The following is a 16,137-nucleotide window of genomic DNA, read 5'->3' as shown; positions in this document are numbered from 1 at the left end:
GTGAAGCAGAAGTCTTGGCAGATGAGGGTGTAGAGGAAGAGGGTGGAGAGAAGACAAGAGGTTACAGGATGAGATGCTGGGAGCACAGAGTGTAGCCCAAAAATGTGCTGGGAAAGGAACAGGGAGCTTGGAGAGCTAGGAGAGGGCAGTGTCCTGGAAAGTTAGTGAGGAGAAGTTTCTAGAAGGGGTAATTGTGTCCAGTTCTACAGAGGTTGTCACAGGATTTGTTGATGCTTGTGACTCTTTGGAGAGCAGTTGTGGAGGCTGGATGGATGCAGATGGTAGACTGTAGGGGCATGAGGCGTGCACAGGAGCTGAGGGGCATGGGGCAGTGCATTGGTGAGGTGGGGGCAGTGGCGAGGAGGGTCAGGACTTTGCAGAAATGTTTTGGGATGTGGAGACATGAGCAGGTTTGTAAGCTTAGATGGATGAGAGGTTTAAACTCAAAGGGATAGGGTAACTAAGAAAGAAACCCAGTAGAGTGGGGGCATCCTGCCTCTCTTCCTGAGCCCAGCAAAGCCACTACAGAGTCAGACTTGGGACACAATGCTTTAATACATGAATTTGAGGAGCCGAAAGATGGTTTTGGGATGTGGCGTCTCCCACAGCCTAGCCTGGAATTCAGGCACCCTCATCATTAGGGCCTCATGACATCATTGGCGCTAGGGATTAGGTTTTTCAGATAGTTTATGATTCCTTTCAATACTTTGTCCAGATTCTTCCCGATTTTATGGGCCAGTTTGGCTAGTTTTCCCTCTGAGGTGGTTGCTGAGGAGTATTGAGAGGGAACTGTCAAGTTAAGGCTGGTTCCCTTCCACCCTCTCCCCTCCACCCCAGCAACAGCCTTTCACAGGGCTGGCGATCAATGCTTCATTTGACTCACACTTACATTTAGTTCTTGTTCCTCCACAGCCTCCTTTCTTTTTCTAACCCCACCTATTTCCACCCAAGTAGCTCCCAGCCCCTTCCTTTTCCTGCTCAATACCTGCCCAGGGGCTTCCCCCTTCCCTGGCTCATACCAGCCCTGGGAGCCAGTTCTGTAGTCTCTTCTAATTGGAGCTTAACATTTTTGAAATTGTCCTCTTGGGGTGTGTGCTCTTTTGACAGCATTCTTTTTGGAAACCAGCTCTTCTTTGGAGATAAAGCGCTCCTAGAGAGGCTTCATTGGAAATATGGTCCTTCTTGGGGTGGCTGCTAGGGGTGACCTGGGCAGCTGGAACCAGGAAGATAAAGGGAATGGGGGGCGGAGTGAGAGCACATGGTGAGAAGCAGTCAGTCATCCCATGTCGTGTCCCTTAACATGTGGAGTCTATCAGGGTTGAGTCATTGCCTAATTAACATACAAGTAGGACTGAGGTCCCGTATCAGAATCCAAATCTATGAGCACCTGAAAGGCACATCTCTGATTTTGAATGCCATTGATTAGGAATTCCACTTTCCCCAGCAAATTTACCTTCCCAATGAGAAGAGATTAACTTTGCAAACATAGGTCCCATTGTCTGGCCCACTGGAGGAGTTCAGTAAATATTGTTTTTCTTTTTTTTTCTTCTGAATTCTGGGTATTGCTTGAATCTGCCTTCTCTGGCTTCTCCAAGGTAGATTGGGGGAAGCTAGCCTGAGATTAAACCATGTCTACGGATAATACACAAAGCAGAATCCTGAAATGTTCATGGTTTCTGGGCTGTGGCAGTGGGGAGCCTGGAACGGATGAGCCACTCCAACATCCTCACCTCCATGAGCTGAAACCTTTTACCTACTAGCACTTGGGTGTGAGGTGTAGTCCCCATTCCTATCTCCAATGACTAGCCAGCAGAAAGGACTACTCAAATGATTCCTGGCCCTCACATCTTGGCCAATTAGTGCAGCAGGAAGGATTAAGGTTCAATACTAGGAGGGCTTATCTTTGCTCCACTTCTTTCCCAGAGGGAGAATTCATCATTTACTGGACAATCTTTTACCACCAGTGACTTACTCTAAAGGATGCCAGCATGAGACTTACAGGCATCTGCGGGCTGAGTCTCCGAGTGAATTTCACCTTCTGGCTCTGAAAAAGAAGAGGTTAAAGTCTTCAGAGGTCTCAAGACAGTTAATATATGAGTTTTTCCCTCTGTAACTCCTCCTGCCCCAGCATTTTCAATCTTCCTTACCTTGCTTTACATCCCCCTTAGCATTTCAAACATACTTTGTAATTTACTTAATATGTTCATTGTTTGTTACTTTATCTTAGAATGTAATTTCAATGATGACTGAGTGTCTATTCTATTAGTGTATCCAAGTGCTCAGAACTACGTGTCTGGCACAGAGTTAGTGCTCAGTAAGTAGCTATGGAATGAATATGTGTGTACATATTGTACAGAGGGAGGCACGGAAGTCCAGAGAAAGGCAGTGACTCTGCCTGGATTATCCAGCATCACCAGAGGCTGGATTCTGATCTGAACCTCGATTGACCTACAGTGCATCCTGATTTGGCCCCTCTGGCTCCTGCTCCAGGCTTTCTAGGTTGCAGAATTCCCGGGATGATATGCCCTAGTCCCTCACCTCCATACCTAGGTCATCCCAGGTGTGAACTTTTGGTTCTGCAGCTTTCCACCTCTCCACACAGCATATTACGAGGATTAAGGAAGGCCCTTTCTAGTGCTGAGGTCTCTCCAGCTGACAGCTCAATAACCCTTAGGGGACCGAGAGTTGTGGAAGGAGGCCAGATTCAACATCAAGGATGGCGAGAGAGGTGGAGGCTAGGCTGGCCGGCATCAGGACCATGAAGAACTTCATGGTGGAGCTGTAGCAGGATCAGTTTTTCCTGGGGGAGGCTGCTTAGAGTTGCTGAAGAGGCAGCCTGGCAGGGGCTTTATTTATTTTGGGGTAGGGATGGACTCTGGGGAAACTGGACCTGGGAACATACTAGGTTTCCCCTCCTGAGTTTCCCATTCTGAATAGGTTTGTTTTTGGGAACTGGAGTTTCTGGGAAACTGGTTAACTGGAAAGTAAGGCCCCCAGCCTTCCCCCTGGCTTGGACCATGCTGAAGGTGTGTCGGCTCCAGCTTTTATCCCCAGAAGTCCTTGGAATAAGGACATGGGTGTGAGTTTCCCTCTTTCATGGTACTCATTACTGTGTAATTTTACTTTCATTAGTATGATCATTTAATTAACATCTATCTCCTCCAGAAGAATGAAACTTCCAAAATGGCTGGGATTATATCTGTTTTGCTTGCCATTGTTTTTCCAGTACCTAGTAGGTATCTGGCACATAGTAGAGTCCTAGGAAATATTAGTGGAGTGAATGAATGAAGGAATGGTCAGGCTGTCCTCTAGGGCAGCAGTCCCCATCCTTTTTAGCACCAGGGACCAGTTTCACGGAAGACAATTTTTCCACGGCCAGGGGGAGGATGGGGATAGTTTCAGGATGAAACTGTTTCACCTCAGATCATCAGGCACTAGTTAGATTAGCGTGCAACCTAGATCCCTTGCATGTGCAGTTCACAATAGGGTTCACACTCCTGTGAGAATCTAATGCTGCTACTGAGCTGACAGGAGGCACATCATGGTGGTAATGCTCACTTGGCTGTTGCTCACCTCCTGCTGTGTGGCCCGGTTCCTAACAGGCCACAGACCAGTACCAGTCCATGACCTGGGGGTTGGGAACCCCTGCTCTAGGGTGCAGATAAAACTCCCCATCAGTTCAGGAATGAAGGAGTGAGGCAGTTACAGAAATTCTGACTATATGCCAGGTAGTGTCCTGAGTTTGTTCCTATGGGATATCTCATTTAATTCGTGATGGTTTGGGAGGTATGTGTTATTTACCAAGGAAAAAAAACCTGATGTTCATAGAGGTGAGATTACTTGCATAAGGCCACATATATGGGTGGATTTGAACCCACGTCAGTCTAACTCTACATCTGGGGTCTAGTGGCTCTAAAAGCGGACAAGATGGAGCAGTGGGATGCCCAGAGAGGCATCTGGAGAGCAGATGAGGGTTGTGCGTAGGGCCTGGGTCTTGGTCGTGGGCCTAGGAACTGATCTAGTTGATCTCGTGTCCTCCTCCAGCTGGAAGTTTGATATTCTCTCTGAAACCTCTCCAAGAAGGAGAAGGCTGCTGTACCCTAACACTGAGTCTCTTATCCTCAGCAGGGGACATGGCTTGCTGGGCATGTGGGTAAGTAAGGTAACACCTAGAGACCACAGTTGGCTGTGCTAGCCAGTGTGGGGCCTTTGCTGGGGAGAGCCCTAAGGGGCTGGCAGTTGTCCTCCAATTGTTCCAGCAAAGGTCTCTCCTTAGGCAAGGTGGTGCAGTGAAGGAAGTTTGTCTTGGGCTGCCTCCAAGCACCCCTTCCTCCCTGACTCCCCCTCTCACCAGCAACCTCTCCTCCCGTAGCCCAGGGCACTTGGGAACAGGACGGGGGGCAGATGAGGGCATTCACAGCAAGTCTATGAGGGTAGGGTTTCAGCACTGCAAGCTTATTTCCTAATATACATAATTCACATGTTGAGGCTCTCATCATCTCCAGACTAGGCTATTTTAGTTTTTCACTGCTCTTCTGGCTTCCAGTCTGTCTCCACTACGGTCCATTCTTCATGCTAATGCTGGAGGGATCCCACGAAGTTCATGCCACTTCTGTACTCAAAAGTCTTTAACCACTATCCATCACCATGTGATCAAAGTCCAAACTCCTTGGTCTTCCACCTTCACAGCCTCATTTCCTACCCCTGTGAATTATTCCCTACTCCTGGAGTGTTATACTTGGGTTCATGCCGTTACTCTGTCAGGAATCTCTTTCCTCTCCATCTGTCTGCTATGTTCCCACAGCATGATCCAGATCAGATGTCATCTCCTCCCTGGAGTGAACACAACCTTCTCACCATCCCTCCTCCCTTGGTTAGTCACTCACCTCTGTGGTTCCATGGTGCATTGTTGATATCTTTATCTTTTCATTATTACATTCCACTATTATTTATTAAGTGCCTGCCATGCAGCAAGATTTGGAGATATAATGGTGAACAAAATCACCTGGACCCTGGCCTTAGGCCTTTATTGTCTAGCACTTACCACACTCTATTGTAGTGATCTGTTTTGAAATCTATTGCTGTTACTGGTCAGTTACCATGTTGAGGACAGGAGCCATAGCTTACTTGTCTCTGAATCCCAATTTATTTCGAGCAGATCTTAACTCTTGCTAAGTTTCCAGTCTGGTTTTGTCAAATGAGTCAATGTGCCTTTTCAAAGATGGCCCCTGGGGGATATGTTTGTTCAACAAAGTATCTCTTTAGTGTATGTGGCAGGGGACTTCTGAGAGACCTTCTCCCGCACAGAGTTCAACAAGAATGTCTGCCCTACACCAGGTATGGTGTGGGCGCTTAAGCTCCAATGCTGAGCAAAACAGACCAGATCCCTCCTCTCCCAGGTAAGGGTGCCAGATAAAATGTAAGTCACCCAGATAAATGTGAATTTCACAGAAACAATGAAAATGTTGTCAATATGCCTCAAATACTGTGCAGTACCTAAGTATGTCTCAAATATATCTGAAATTGCATTTAACTGGGTGTTCTGTGTTTATTTGCTAAATTTGGCTCCGAAGGTTCCAGACCAGCCTCAGACTTGGATTAGAAGCAGGCAAGGCTTTCCGTGTCCATCCTTCCTGATCTGTGCTCCTCAGAGCCCAGTCTCATCCTGGGTACTCAGTTACGGGAAAGATGTCCTGGAGAGGTGACCACGTGTCTGCCACACCTATAACTCCCTTCTGAGAAATGAGGTCACGTGGTTCTTTGCACACAAGATGCCAGACTTTGGGTCAGATATCTTTGTTACCCTAACCACTCCTGTTTGTGAGGAAGTCTGGGCTTATTCAGAGGTACAATCAACAGGCTGGACACAAGGGAGGCCATGGCCTCTCAGAAGATCTGTCCACTTCCGGGGCTTTCTACTGGATAGTTCCTAACCAAGGGGATGGGGTCACTCTCAGTGAAGTTTGAGTCAGAGAGACAGAGAGAAAGAAAACTCAGAGATGTAAAAACAGTAGAAGAAGAGACAGGCCAGGATGGAGGGAGAGGTGAAGACTCTTGTCTAGGGGAGCCTCTGGGCCTCAAGCTATGACAAAGTGACTGTCCACAGAGTGGCTGGAGGGGCTCACAGCCCAGCTGGTCTCTGCTTGGTACTCTGTGAAGCCTGCTGAGATGGCTTCCTGATCTTCCTTCCTTCCTTCTGTCACTTAATGGAATCTGAGTGAGTCTTGTAAACTTGAAAAAGTCTATTTTTAAAGCTCCACCCACCCCACCTCAAGCATCATTAGTTTCTAGTGAGTACACCTGGGTCCAAGATTCAGCTCTGCCATGGACTCACTCTGCAGTCCTCGACCAGCAGCCGCACCCCCAACCCCTGCCCCACCGCCACCTCTCTGGACCTCATCCTTTTCCTCAGCAAGGAGAGGGAGAGTCCAGATGGATCTCCAAGGATCTCTAGGACTCTTGTTCCAAGACCTGACACCCTCTTGGAACAGGGGTGGAAAACTTCTTGGGAGATTTTTATTTCAAGAAGAACAGCATCAGGCTGGTTGTTCTCAAACTTCACAACCAGCTGGGAAGTGCATTTGAATCCCCTTTCCTCTCCATTTAGTAGGCCTGGGGTGCAGCCCAGGAACCCACATTTAAAGAGCAGCATCCAGGGCAGTTCTGATGCTGAGAACAGGACTACCCTAGGCAGACACAATGGCTTCTACACAAAAGCTCAAACTTCTTTTCTGGTAAGGATTTTGGGAGGTAGAGAGTCTGTTGTTTTGGTTGTGTGAGTGTGTGAATGTGAGAGTGTGAGTGTGTACGTGTGTGTGTGAGTGTGAGTGTGTACCTGTGTGTGTGTGAGAGTGTGTCTGCGTGTGTGAGTGTGTGTGTGTTTGAGAGAGTGTGTTTGTGTGTGTGTGTGTGTGTGTGTGTGTGAGAGAGAGAGAGAGAGAGAGAGATAAGGGGGGACATCACCATGGGGGCTGCTGCCCTGGGGCAGTGGGGCTGGAGAAGAGAAGGGGGAAAAGGAGACCAACATTCTATGAGGTCTGACCTTGAGCCAGGTGCAGGATTATTTAATTCTCATAATAATCTACAGGGTAGTATTGATAGTCTCTGACAGATTGGGAAAACTGAGGCTCAGAGAGGTTAAGTAAATTTACCAAAGTGACATGACGGCAACTGGCATGGCTGGGATTTGAACCTGGAACTGCTTGGCTCTGATTCCCGTGCTCTTCCCATAATGTCCCACCCACACCAAGCATCACTAGAGTCAATGTCACAGTACAGCAGCCATAAATCCTTGGCTTCCCGGTGGAACTCCATTTCACACATTCTGTGCTGTTTCCCACATATCCATTGACTATTCTAGGAAATCAATGTTTCTGCCTCCAAACGCTTCCCAAACTTCACCTCATCCCCTATTACTAGAATAGGGAGGAAAAAAAGCCTTCGACAGGGGAGCTTAGTAGGTAACACAGCCAGAGGGAGCAGGTCCACATTAGAGATGGGAGAGTCATTAGAGAAAGGAGTCAGGAGAGAGCCAGCACAGGGGAGATAACTGCAGAGAGGTTCCACTGCTGTGGGACCCTGGTGTAGGTGGGAAGGCGAGCAGCTTCTGTCTTGTTCCCAGTCTGGATCTAGCAGTTCTTTCTGAGTGAGTCTCTATTCTCTTCTTCAGGGTCCATTGCTGTCATGTCCATTCCAGCTATATCCAGTTTCTCCACAAGAAGCTCTGAGCCAGACTTGGCTCAGCCTGGGCAGTCTGTGAAAACACACTCTCTCTCCATCTGGAAGATGGGGCCTTGGGAATGTTACCCACATGGGCTAGCGGCTCAGTGTCCCACATACAGCCCCATGAGCTGGGTTGGGAGTGGGTGAGTGGCTGTGGATGTGGAGCTGGATGGGCCAGCTACACGGAAAGCTGCAGTTCCTGGCATGCCTCATGATCACTCACCCATCCATGGGTAGGCTTTTTCCTTTCCTCTTCAAGTCCTTAGGAGCCATCCATCAAACTACATAAGCATAAGCAATTCCCAAATTGGATGCTTCGTGTCAATAGCTCTGGTAAGCGGGGTTATATTCCAGTGTGAGGACTGCAAGCTGTGAGAAGGGGCCATAGCAAATCAGGATGGTTGGAGGGTAGACACCCTGAAGGCCAGGGCACCTGTCCTTCCCACTTGCACATCAGGAGAGGAAATGCAAATGGCAGAGTACACAGTCAGAGGATGGAGGTTGTTCTTGGGGAAGACTGAAGATCAAAAAATTTTGGAATTCTGAATCTGGAAGGAATCGTGTGACTTGTGAATCCACAGAGAGGACTCTAAGTAAGGGAAAACCAAAACACGTTGTGGTTGTGACCCATCATGGTAACATCTATGTGTTAGGGAGACTTGAATTCCCACTAATTCCCTCCCGGGTGTGGGGAGGAGGGTTTAACACTGGGGCCCTTGTTTAGGGATGTACAGGCTTCATAACATAGACTTCAGTTGCAACCCAGAGCACCCAATTTCCTACATAGCCTGAGGTAGGATGCTCTTAGTGGGGAATAATGGGCAGTCCAAATCAGTTGGCTCAGACAATGAAAAAGGCATATCTCGTGATGCAAGAACACTAGGGGTAGGCTTGGTAAATTCAGCAGCTTAATGAATTCACGAAGGACTTAGATTCTTTCCATTTCTCTAGCCTATTCTTCTCTGTCCAAGAGCCTGGTCTTCTGGTTACCTCTCTTCAGGTAGCTGGCTGCTGCCATACCAGGTAGCTTCAGCTGGCTGCTGCCATACCAGGTATCACATCCTCACAATGTCCAGAGGCAGAAAAACGACCTTCTATTCCTGTGTTACCTTTTATGCTCAAGAGAATCCTTTCTTGGGAGTCTTGATAGCGTACTCTCTCTCATGTCTTGCTAGCCAGAATGGCATCACGACATGTCAACCAGGCTTTGGCAAAGGCAACGGGACCACTTTGATTGGCTCTGGCTGACTGTGATTCATCTCCTGATGGGGCCTGCCTCCCCAGAAACACATGGCCATGAGAAAGGGGCATAGGGAATAAAATCAATCTGTCCACAAGGAGAAAGGGAGGTGCAGCTGTTAAAAAGGCAAACAACAGCATTTAATGGGCATATTCAACAGTCTGAACCCAGGGTTCAAATATGTAGTTGTTTTATTTTCCTTTAATTGCTGCCTTAAAAATGCTCCAGGGAACCTCCATTTCTAATCCTTTAATAATATCTCTGGTATATTCTATAGGTAAGTCCAATTTAACATTTCAATTTCACATCCAATTCAACACTCGCTTTCTCCACCTCCTTTTTCTTCCTTCTAGTTCGTTCTCTGCTCCTCCCAGCATGTTTAAGCAAGGAGAGAATCATTGAAAAGAAATAAACATCCCTTATCTGATTGCTGTCAGACTCTCTCTTCTCTTGGCTAGTGCTGCTTCTCGGGCCAAGACTGGCTGATCATGTCCTGTTTGTGGCAAGAGACCAAATGATGGCTATCTCAAGGAAAGGTTGCATATGTGAGTCTTTGGGGCACCTTCAGGCTCCCTACTGTACAGTTTTCTCTTTCAACCACCCTAAGAAGCCATTTGGCAGTCCACCCTATATTTTCTCACATCAGAGGTCCGCTTGTCAAGCGACTTCCCCTTTTGAGTGGGATGCCAACAAGATGGCTCAAGCCACAAGATCTGTTTAATCCACAGGAAACTCTTGCCCTCTTTCCGTACCAATCAGTATAAAAGACTGGTCATCGCACTCCTCGCTTCCTTCTAGTCTTCTATTTTTTCCTCTGTTTGAGCAGGCACAGAGGGCAGATCAGCAAGTCCACTGTGCAAGCAGGTGTTGAATTTGGAATGAGATTTCATTCTTCGTTTTGGCAGGCACCAAGCCCTTGCTGCTTGGCTTGAGGGAGGAGGGAAGGGATGACAACTCATGACCCTGAAAAATCTCCAGTTTTCCTTCTCACTCCTGTTCTTAACACATACTGGAGAGTAGGGTGATGGTGACAGGACAAATTCTGTGACTTCTGAATCATCAATCCTGACGGTTGTGTCTGGTACCTCCTTGTTGGCTCTCTTTAGGTTGTAGAGTACTCAGCACTTTATTGTTTTCAACTTGTAGCTATAGTTACAATAGAGATTTTATTTGGCATCTTTCCAAATCATCCCCCCACCCTAGCCTTTCAAGTAGCTGGGACTAAAGGTGCATACCACCACGCCTGACTAATTAAAAAAATTCTGGGTGGGGATAGAGACAGGTTTCTCTATGTTTCCCAGACTGGTCTTGAACTCCTGGCCTCCAGCGATCCTCCCACCGCATTGGGATTAGAAGTGTGACACATGTGCCTGGCTTTATTCAGCTTCTTATTTTAGGTGTCTGCTACAGTTCCACTTTTGGCTGTCCATCGTTTATAAACACCGTTCATCACATATACACACTTAAAATTTTTCGTGCTAGATGAAACACAATGCCTGCATCTCTAAAAGAAGATACTCGAAAGCTTCTCATCTGTTTGCTGTACCTAATTGCAGATCCAGATCTCAAGCCTAGCTGCAATTCCTTGATGTACTATGACCTATGTTTAAAAGATGTTATATATCATCGAAACATCCAGTATACAATAGTGGGAAAGGAAGACTGTAACATAATGAAAAGTTCCATCAAAAAAGGAGTGATGGGAAATTTCTCCAGTAACCAGAGATTCACAGTAAATATTCTGCTGGGCAGAAATAGCAAGGGTGCCCTTCCTAGCGCTGAATTAGTACCCTTTGTTGGCCAATTTGGCAGACCTCAGGTCTGTTTTCTGGGAGAATCTACTGTCTATTGTCCTTGAAGGCCATTATCTCTAGGGTGGACATTGAACAGAATGCCTTTGAGGGGATTTACTTCACTTTACAACCAAGCCTATTTAAAGGATTGGTTGTATTCATTTTGGCCAATTCCTACCACACTCATTCTAAATCAGGCTTTCACCCAAACCATCCCACTGAAATTGTTCTTGTCAAGGTAGCAATATTGCTAATTCTAATAGTCAGTCCTTAGATCTCTTACTTTACCTATCAGGAGCGTTTGACACAGTTGATCACCTCATCTTCTTGGAAATATATTTTTTCTTTTGGCTTCAAGGACACCACGTTTTTCTGGCTTTCTTCCTACCTTACTGGCTGCTGCTTCTTTGCTGTTTCTTTTTTGCTAACTTTCCCCAACCTCTAAGTATTGGAGGAGACATTTTTCTCTATTTATAGTTCTTTGGCCATTTCATTCAATTTCGTAACTTTAAATCCTATCTATATCTGATCTATGTATTAATTGGTCCTAAATGTGTATCTTCCAGCCTAGACCTCTCCCTTCAACCCCAGCAAAGAAATAAAGTGGAAAAAATTGCTGAAATGTTGGTGGGAAGGAAGAGGATACCCCACATCTATATTTCTTCTCTAAAAAGTACTTCATGTTGCTATGTCCCTTTGGTCTTCTTCCCCCACATCCTGCCATGTTAATATTTTCTAGAATTTTAGTTTTGTGATGTTATAGATTTAGTTCTATGACATTCTCTTCTCCCTTTCTTTCATTTCTTTAGATAATAATTATTATCATTTCCCATATCTCTTGGGGCATGTTCCTAGACTGATTTATCTGAATGCTTCTATGATTGTTTTCTAAGTAGAACTTTTTGTGGCAAACCTTTTGAGTGTGGTTTTATTACCACTACCACTTAAATGATAATATCACCTTTAAAAAATATGAATGTTGAATTGTTGTCAAAGTGCTTTGGAGCATCGTGAGGATATAAACATATGCTTTTTATTTGTTAACAATTTTTTTATATATATATGCACACACATATGTATTATATATTTATTAACCATATATATAATATATAATTATATTCATACATTTCCTAATATCAAACCATTCTTTCACTCCTGGCATGGACCCTACTTGCTGCTAGATTTTATTGATAGTATCTCATTTAGAACTTTGCCCTAATGTTTGCAATTAAGAAAGATGGATCTATATTTTCTTTTTTGGTGGGCAGTCTTTTGGGTTTTTAAATAAATAATCTGCTGACTTTGATATGTATTTGGAAGGGTTCTTCCTCCCTGTGTTCTGGAAGAGTTTAGTGAAATTTGGTTCCTTAAAGGGATAGAGAATTCACTTGTAAAATTCTCTGGGTGTGGTGCTTTTTGGTGTGATAGCTCTGATATTTTCTATGTCCTGTATCGTAACTTATCTGTTTGTAGTTCACCTCATCCAGGGTCAGTTTTCTTGGATATTTTTTCTTTTTTCTTTTCTTTTCTTTTTTTGTTTTTTTGAGATGGAGTTTCACTCTTGTTGCCCAGGCTGGAGTGCAATGGCGCGATCTCGGCTCACTGCAACCTCTGCCTCCTGGGTTCAAGCGATTCTCCTGCCTCAGCCTGCCTAGTAGCTGGGATTACAGGCATGCACCACCACACCCTGCTAATTTTGTATTTTTAGTGGAGTTGGGGTTTCACCATGTTGGTCAGGCTGGTCTTGAACTCCTGACCTCAGGTGATCCACCCTCCTTGGTCTCCCAAAGTGCTGGGATTACAGGCGTGAACCACCGCACCCAGCGGTCTTAGATATTTTTTCTAGAAAATAGTTCATTTCATACGTTTAAAAATCGATTTACTCAGGTTTAAGCAAAATAATCTTTTCATTATTTGAATTTCCTTTTTACCTTTGTAATGTCCCCATTCTTATTTCTTATTCTGGTTTCTCTCATGCCTGCCCTCTTTACCTCTCCCTTTTTTAAAGTTAGATAATAGTTTATATTTTCCATAAATAATTAGCTCTGGATATTTTAAATTTAGATTCTATAATTTTCTGTTGTCTATTCAACTAATTTCTGCTTTTACTAATTTATTCTTTATGTTTTCATTAAATTTAGTTCATTCTTTTGAGGTGGGTGTTTAATTAATTTTTAAACATTTTTTTGATTAATATTAATATTTAAGACTTTGAAATTTCCTATGCGCACAGTTTTAGCTGTATCTCATAGATTTTAATATATAGTATATATACTATAATATATAATATATAGTATTTTCATTATTGTTTTATTTTAGATAGCAATTTTGGTTTTGTTTTCTTCTTTGAATCAAGAGTTGTTTAAGAGGGTGATAAATCTCATATGGATAAGATTTTAAAAATTACTTAGTTCTGTTCTTAATTTCTAGTTTTATTGTGTTATTATTGGGGGATGTTCATTTGCATCATTTCTGCACTTTAGAATTTATTCAAGTATTGGTTAGGAGTGTAGACTCTGGATCCACACTGTGTGGGTTCAAGTCCTGGTTTTCCCATGTATCAGCTGCATGACCTCAGGCGTGTTGTTTAACCTCTCTGTGTCTCAAGTTTTATCATGGGGTTGTTATGGGGATTAAAATAATTAAGATCTACAAAGTACTTATGAATAGTACCTGGTACATTTTAAAGTTTCATAGATATGTTAACCATTAGTATTCATATAGTTGTTTATCATATACTTTTTGATGAGTTTTTCAAAAGTTTCTGAAATGAAAGGATATTCTGGTTTTTCGGGAGTATTACATTAACTCTATTTTCCTGTTTAGGTTGCTTAGATACTCTGTAGTCAAGCTTTTCTTGTTTATTTGACCTTTATGGCTTGAGACAGGTGAATTTGAGCCTGTCCAACTATGAATCTCTGCATTTCCTGAAGTTTTGGTGCTCTTTAAAAGGTGCAGAAATCTTTGTGTCTGTTTTTATTGTGGAGTGTGGAGTGCAACTTTTATTCTTTTTTTTTTTTTTTCTGAGACGGAGTTTCGCTCTTGTTGCCCAGGCTGGAGTGCAATGGCACGATCTCGGCTCACTGCAACTTCTGCTTCCTGGGTTCAAGCGATTCTCCTGTCTCAGCCTCCTTGTAGCTGGGATTACAGGTGCCCACCACTACGCCCGGCTAATTTTCGGTATTTTTAGTAGAAGCGGGGTTTCACCATGTTGGCCAGGCTGGTCTCGAACTCCTGACCTCAGGTGATCCGCCCACCTCGGCCTCCCAAGTGCTGGGATTATGGGTGTGAGCCACCGCGCCCAGCCGCAACCTTTATCCTTATAAATACTTCTCCTTGTCTCATTTAATATGTTTACTCTGAAATAAATATTGACTTGATATTAAGATCAAGATTCTGTTTTTTTCATTTGCTTGGTGGGTTTTTGCTCATCTTTTGACTTTTACACTTTCTGAGTTACTTAAATATTCTTTTTCTATTGAATTTTTTGGTAATTCTTACAAACAAGGACATTTCATCATAACCTCAATGCAACCATTAAAATTAGGAAATTAATATTTGATACACTACTGATACATTATAACCATGTCAACCACACACCCCATTTAGATATTTCCCATTGTTTCAATAATGATCCTATGACAGAAGGATCCAGTCCAAGATTATGCATAGCATTTAGTTGTCACAGTTCTTCGACCTTTCCATGACTTTCATGACATTGCCACTTTTGAAGATTATAGACCAGTTATTGTGCAGAGTGTCCCCAATTTGGGTTCATCTTATGTTCTTCATGATTAAATTTCAGGCTTTTCACTTTTGGCAGGAATATCAGTCAGTCATACTGAATTCTCTGCATTGCATTCTATCAGCCGGCACATGATTTTGATTTATCCGATTTCTGTGATGGTACTGATTAAGGTGATGTCTGCCAGCTGTCTCCACTGTGAAGTTACTCTTTTTCTTCTAGTGAAATTAATAAATATTTTGTGGAAAGGTACTTTGAAACTATGTAAGTATCCTTTTCCTTATCAAACTTTTACCAATTAGTTTTAGTGCTCATTGATGTTTCCTGGTTGAATTATCACCCTGATGGTTGCTGAATAGTGATTTTCTACTTCAATCATTCCTTCTGAATTTATTAGCTACCATTCTACTGTAAGAAAAACCTTTCTGATATCCCCATTTACTTATCCATTCATTTATTTAATCAATATGGACTCATGGCTTCCTATTTATTCAATGATTTATAATCTTCATTTCTTTTCCTTTCTTCCTTTTTTCTCTTCTTTTCTTTTCCTTTCCTTTCTATTTATTCAATGATTTATAGTCTTCCTTTCTTTCCCTTCCTTCATTTTTTCTCTTCTTTTTCCTTCCTTCCTTCCTTCTTTCTTTTCTTTTTTCTTTCTCTCTCTCTTTCTTTCTTTCATTCGTTTTCTTTCTTTCTCCTTCCTTCCTTTCTTTCTCTTTCTTTCTATTATAATCTTTTATAATACTTTTCCTTTCCGCTGAATTTTGTTAGTCTGAGATAATTCAATATTATTGGGATTAAGCTAAACTTCTCATTAGATTTTGTATTCTTTTGATATGTCTCCATCATTTTTTGAGCATTTTCTTACTTTCTGGTACAACAACTCATTCCAGCCTTATCATGTACTTTCTCTGTCCTACCCCTGGTATTAGCCATTTCTCCAAGGATCCCTGTTCTCTTAATGGTATTTGGAAAAGAAGATATAGGCTCTATATATGCTCACTGTTCTTAGGATGTTACTGCTTCTAGGTCTCCTAGTGGTCAAGCTAGGAAATGTATCTATGTATTTATATATGTATGTGCATTCCTATGAATAAATTATATATGCATATTTACACCTACATGTATTTCTACATCGAATTATATATCAAAGACCAAAAGTTCTCACCATTACCTCCAATTCCAATCTAACACCACATTGTTCAGGCTCAGTCAACCTGCACCACCTAGACCCCCTCACTCTGTTTGAGCTGCAACCCCCCACATCAGGCTGGATGGGTGCCCTTCTCATCCTACTCGGGCCCTGATGCCCCATGCCAGGTCACTGCTCCCCTTCACCCACTGTGCTCCTGGTAGATGCCCTCCTCATCTTCTGTTCCAACACCTTTCTCTGGCTTTCTCGTAATCCCCCACTCCTTGTTCATGCAGATGCCTGCCTTGCTCTGCTCTACCCACTGGCTTTTGTACTGAAATTCAGAAAGTAAGGCAGGAATATAGGCAGACAGGAAGAGAGGCAAAGTAAAGCAGTTCCATTGTTCTTGATGTATAATATTTATGAATCCATTGTTTATATTTTTGTTTGTTCACATGAAAGGCATGTTTGTACTAGTTATATCTTCTTAATGCCATCCTTT

General features: G+C 43.5%; 1 pseudogene; it reads right to left on the bottom strand.

The window, feature by feature from the left end:
- Positions 1-637: 637 nt before the first annotated feature.
- On the bottom strand, positions 638-2,772 carry LOC129525685 (glycosylation-dependent cell adhesion molecule 1-like; annotated as a pseudogene).
- Between the last annotated feature and the right edge of the window lie 13,365 nt (positions 2,773-16,137).

The sequence above is a fragment of the Gorilla gorilla genome, chromosome 10 (assembly GCF_029281585.2).
Source record: "Gorilla gorilla gorilla isolate KB3781 chromosome 10, NHGRI_mGorGor1-v2.1_pri, whole genome shotgun sequence".
NCBI lineage: Eukaryota > Metazoa > Chordata > Mammalia > Primates > Hominidae > Gorilla > Gorilla gorilla.
The sequence above is the reverse complement of the archived record's forward strand: the minus strand, read 5'-3'. Positions and strand labels throughout refer to the sequence as shown.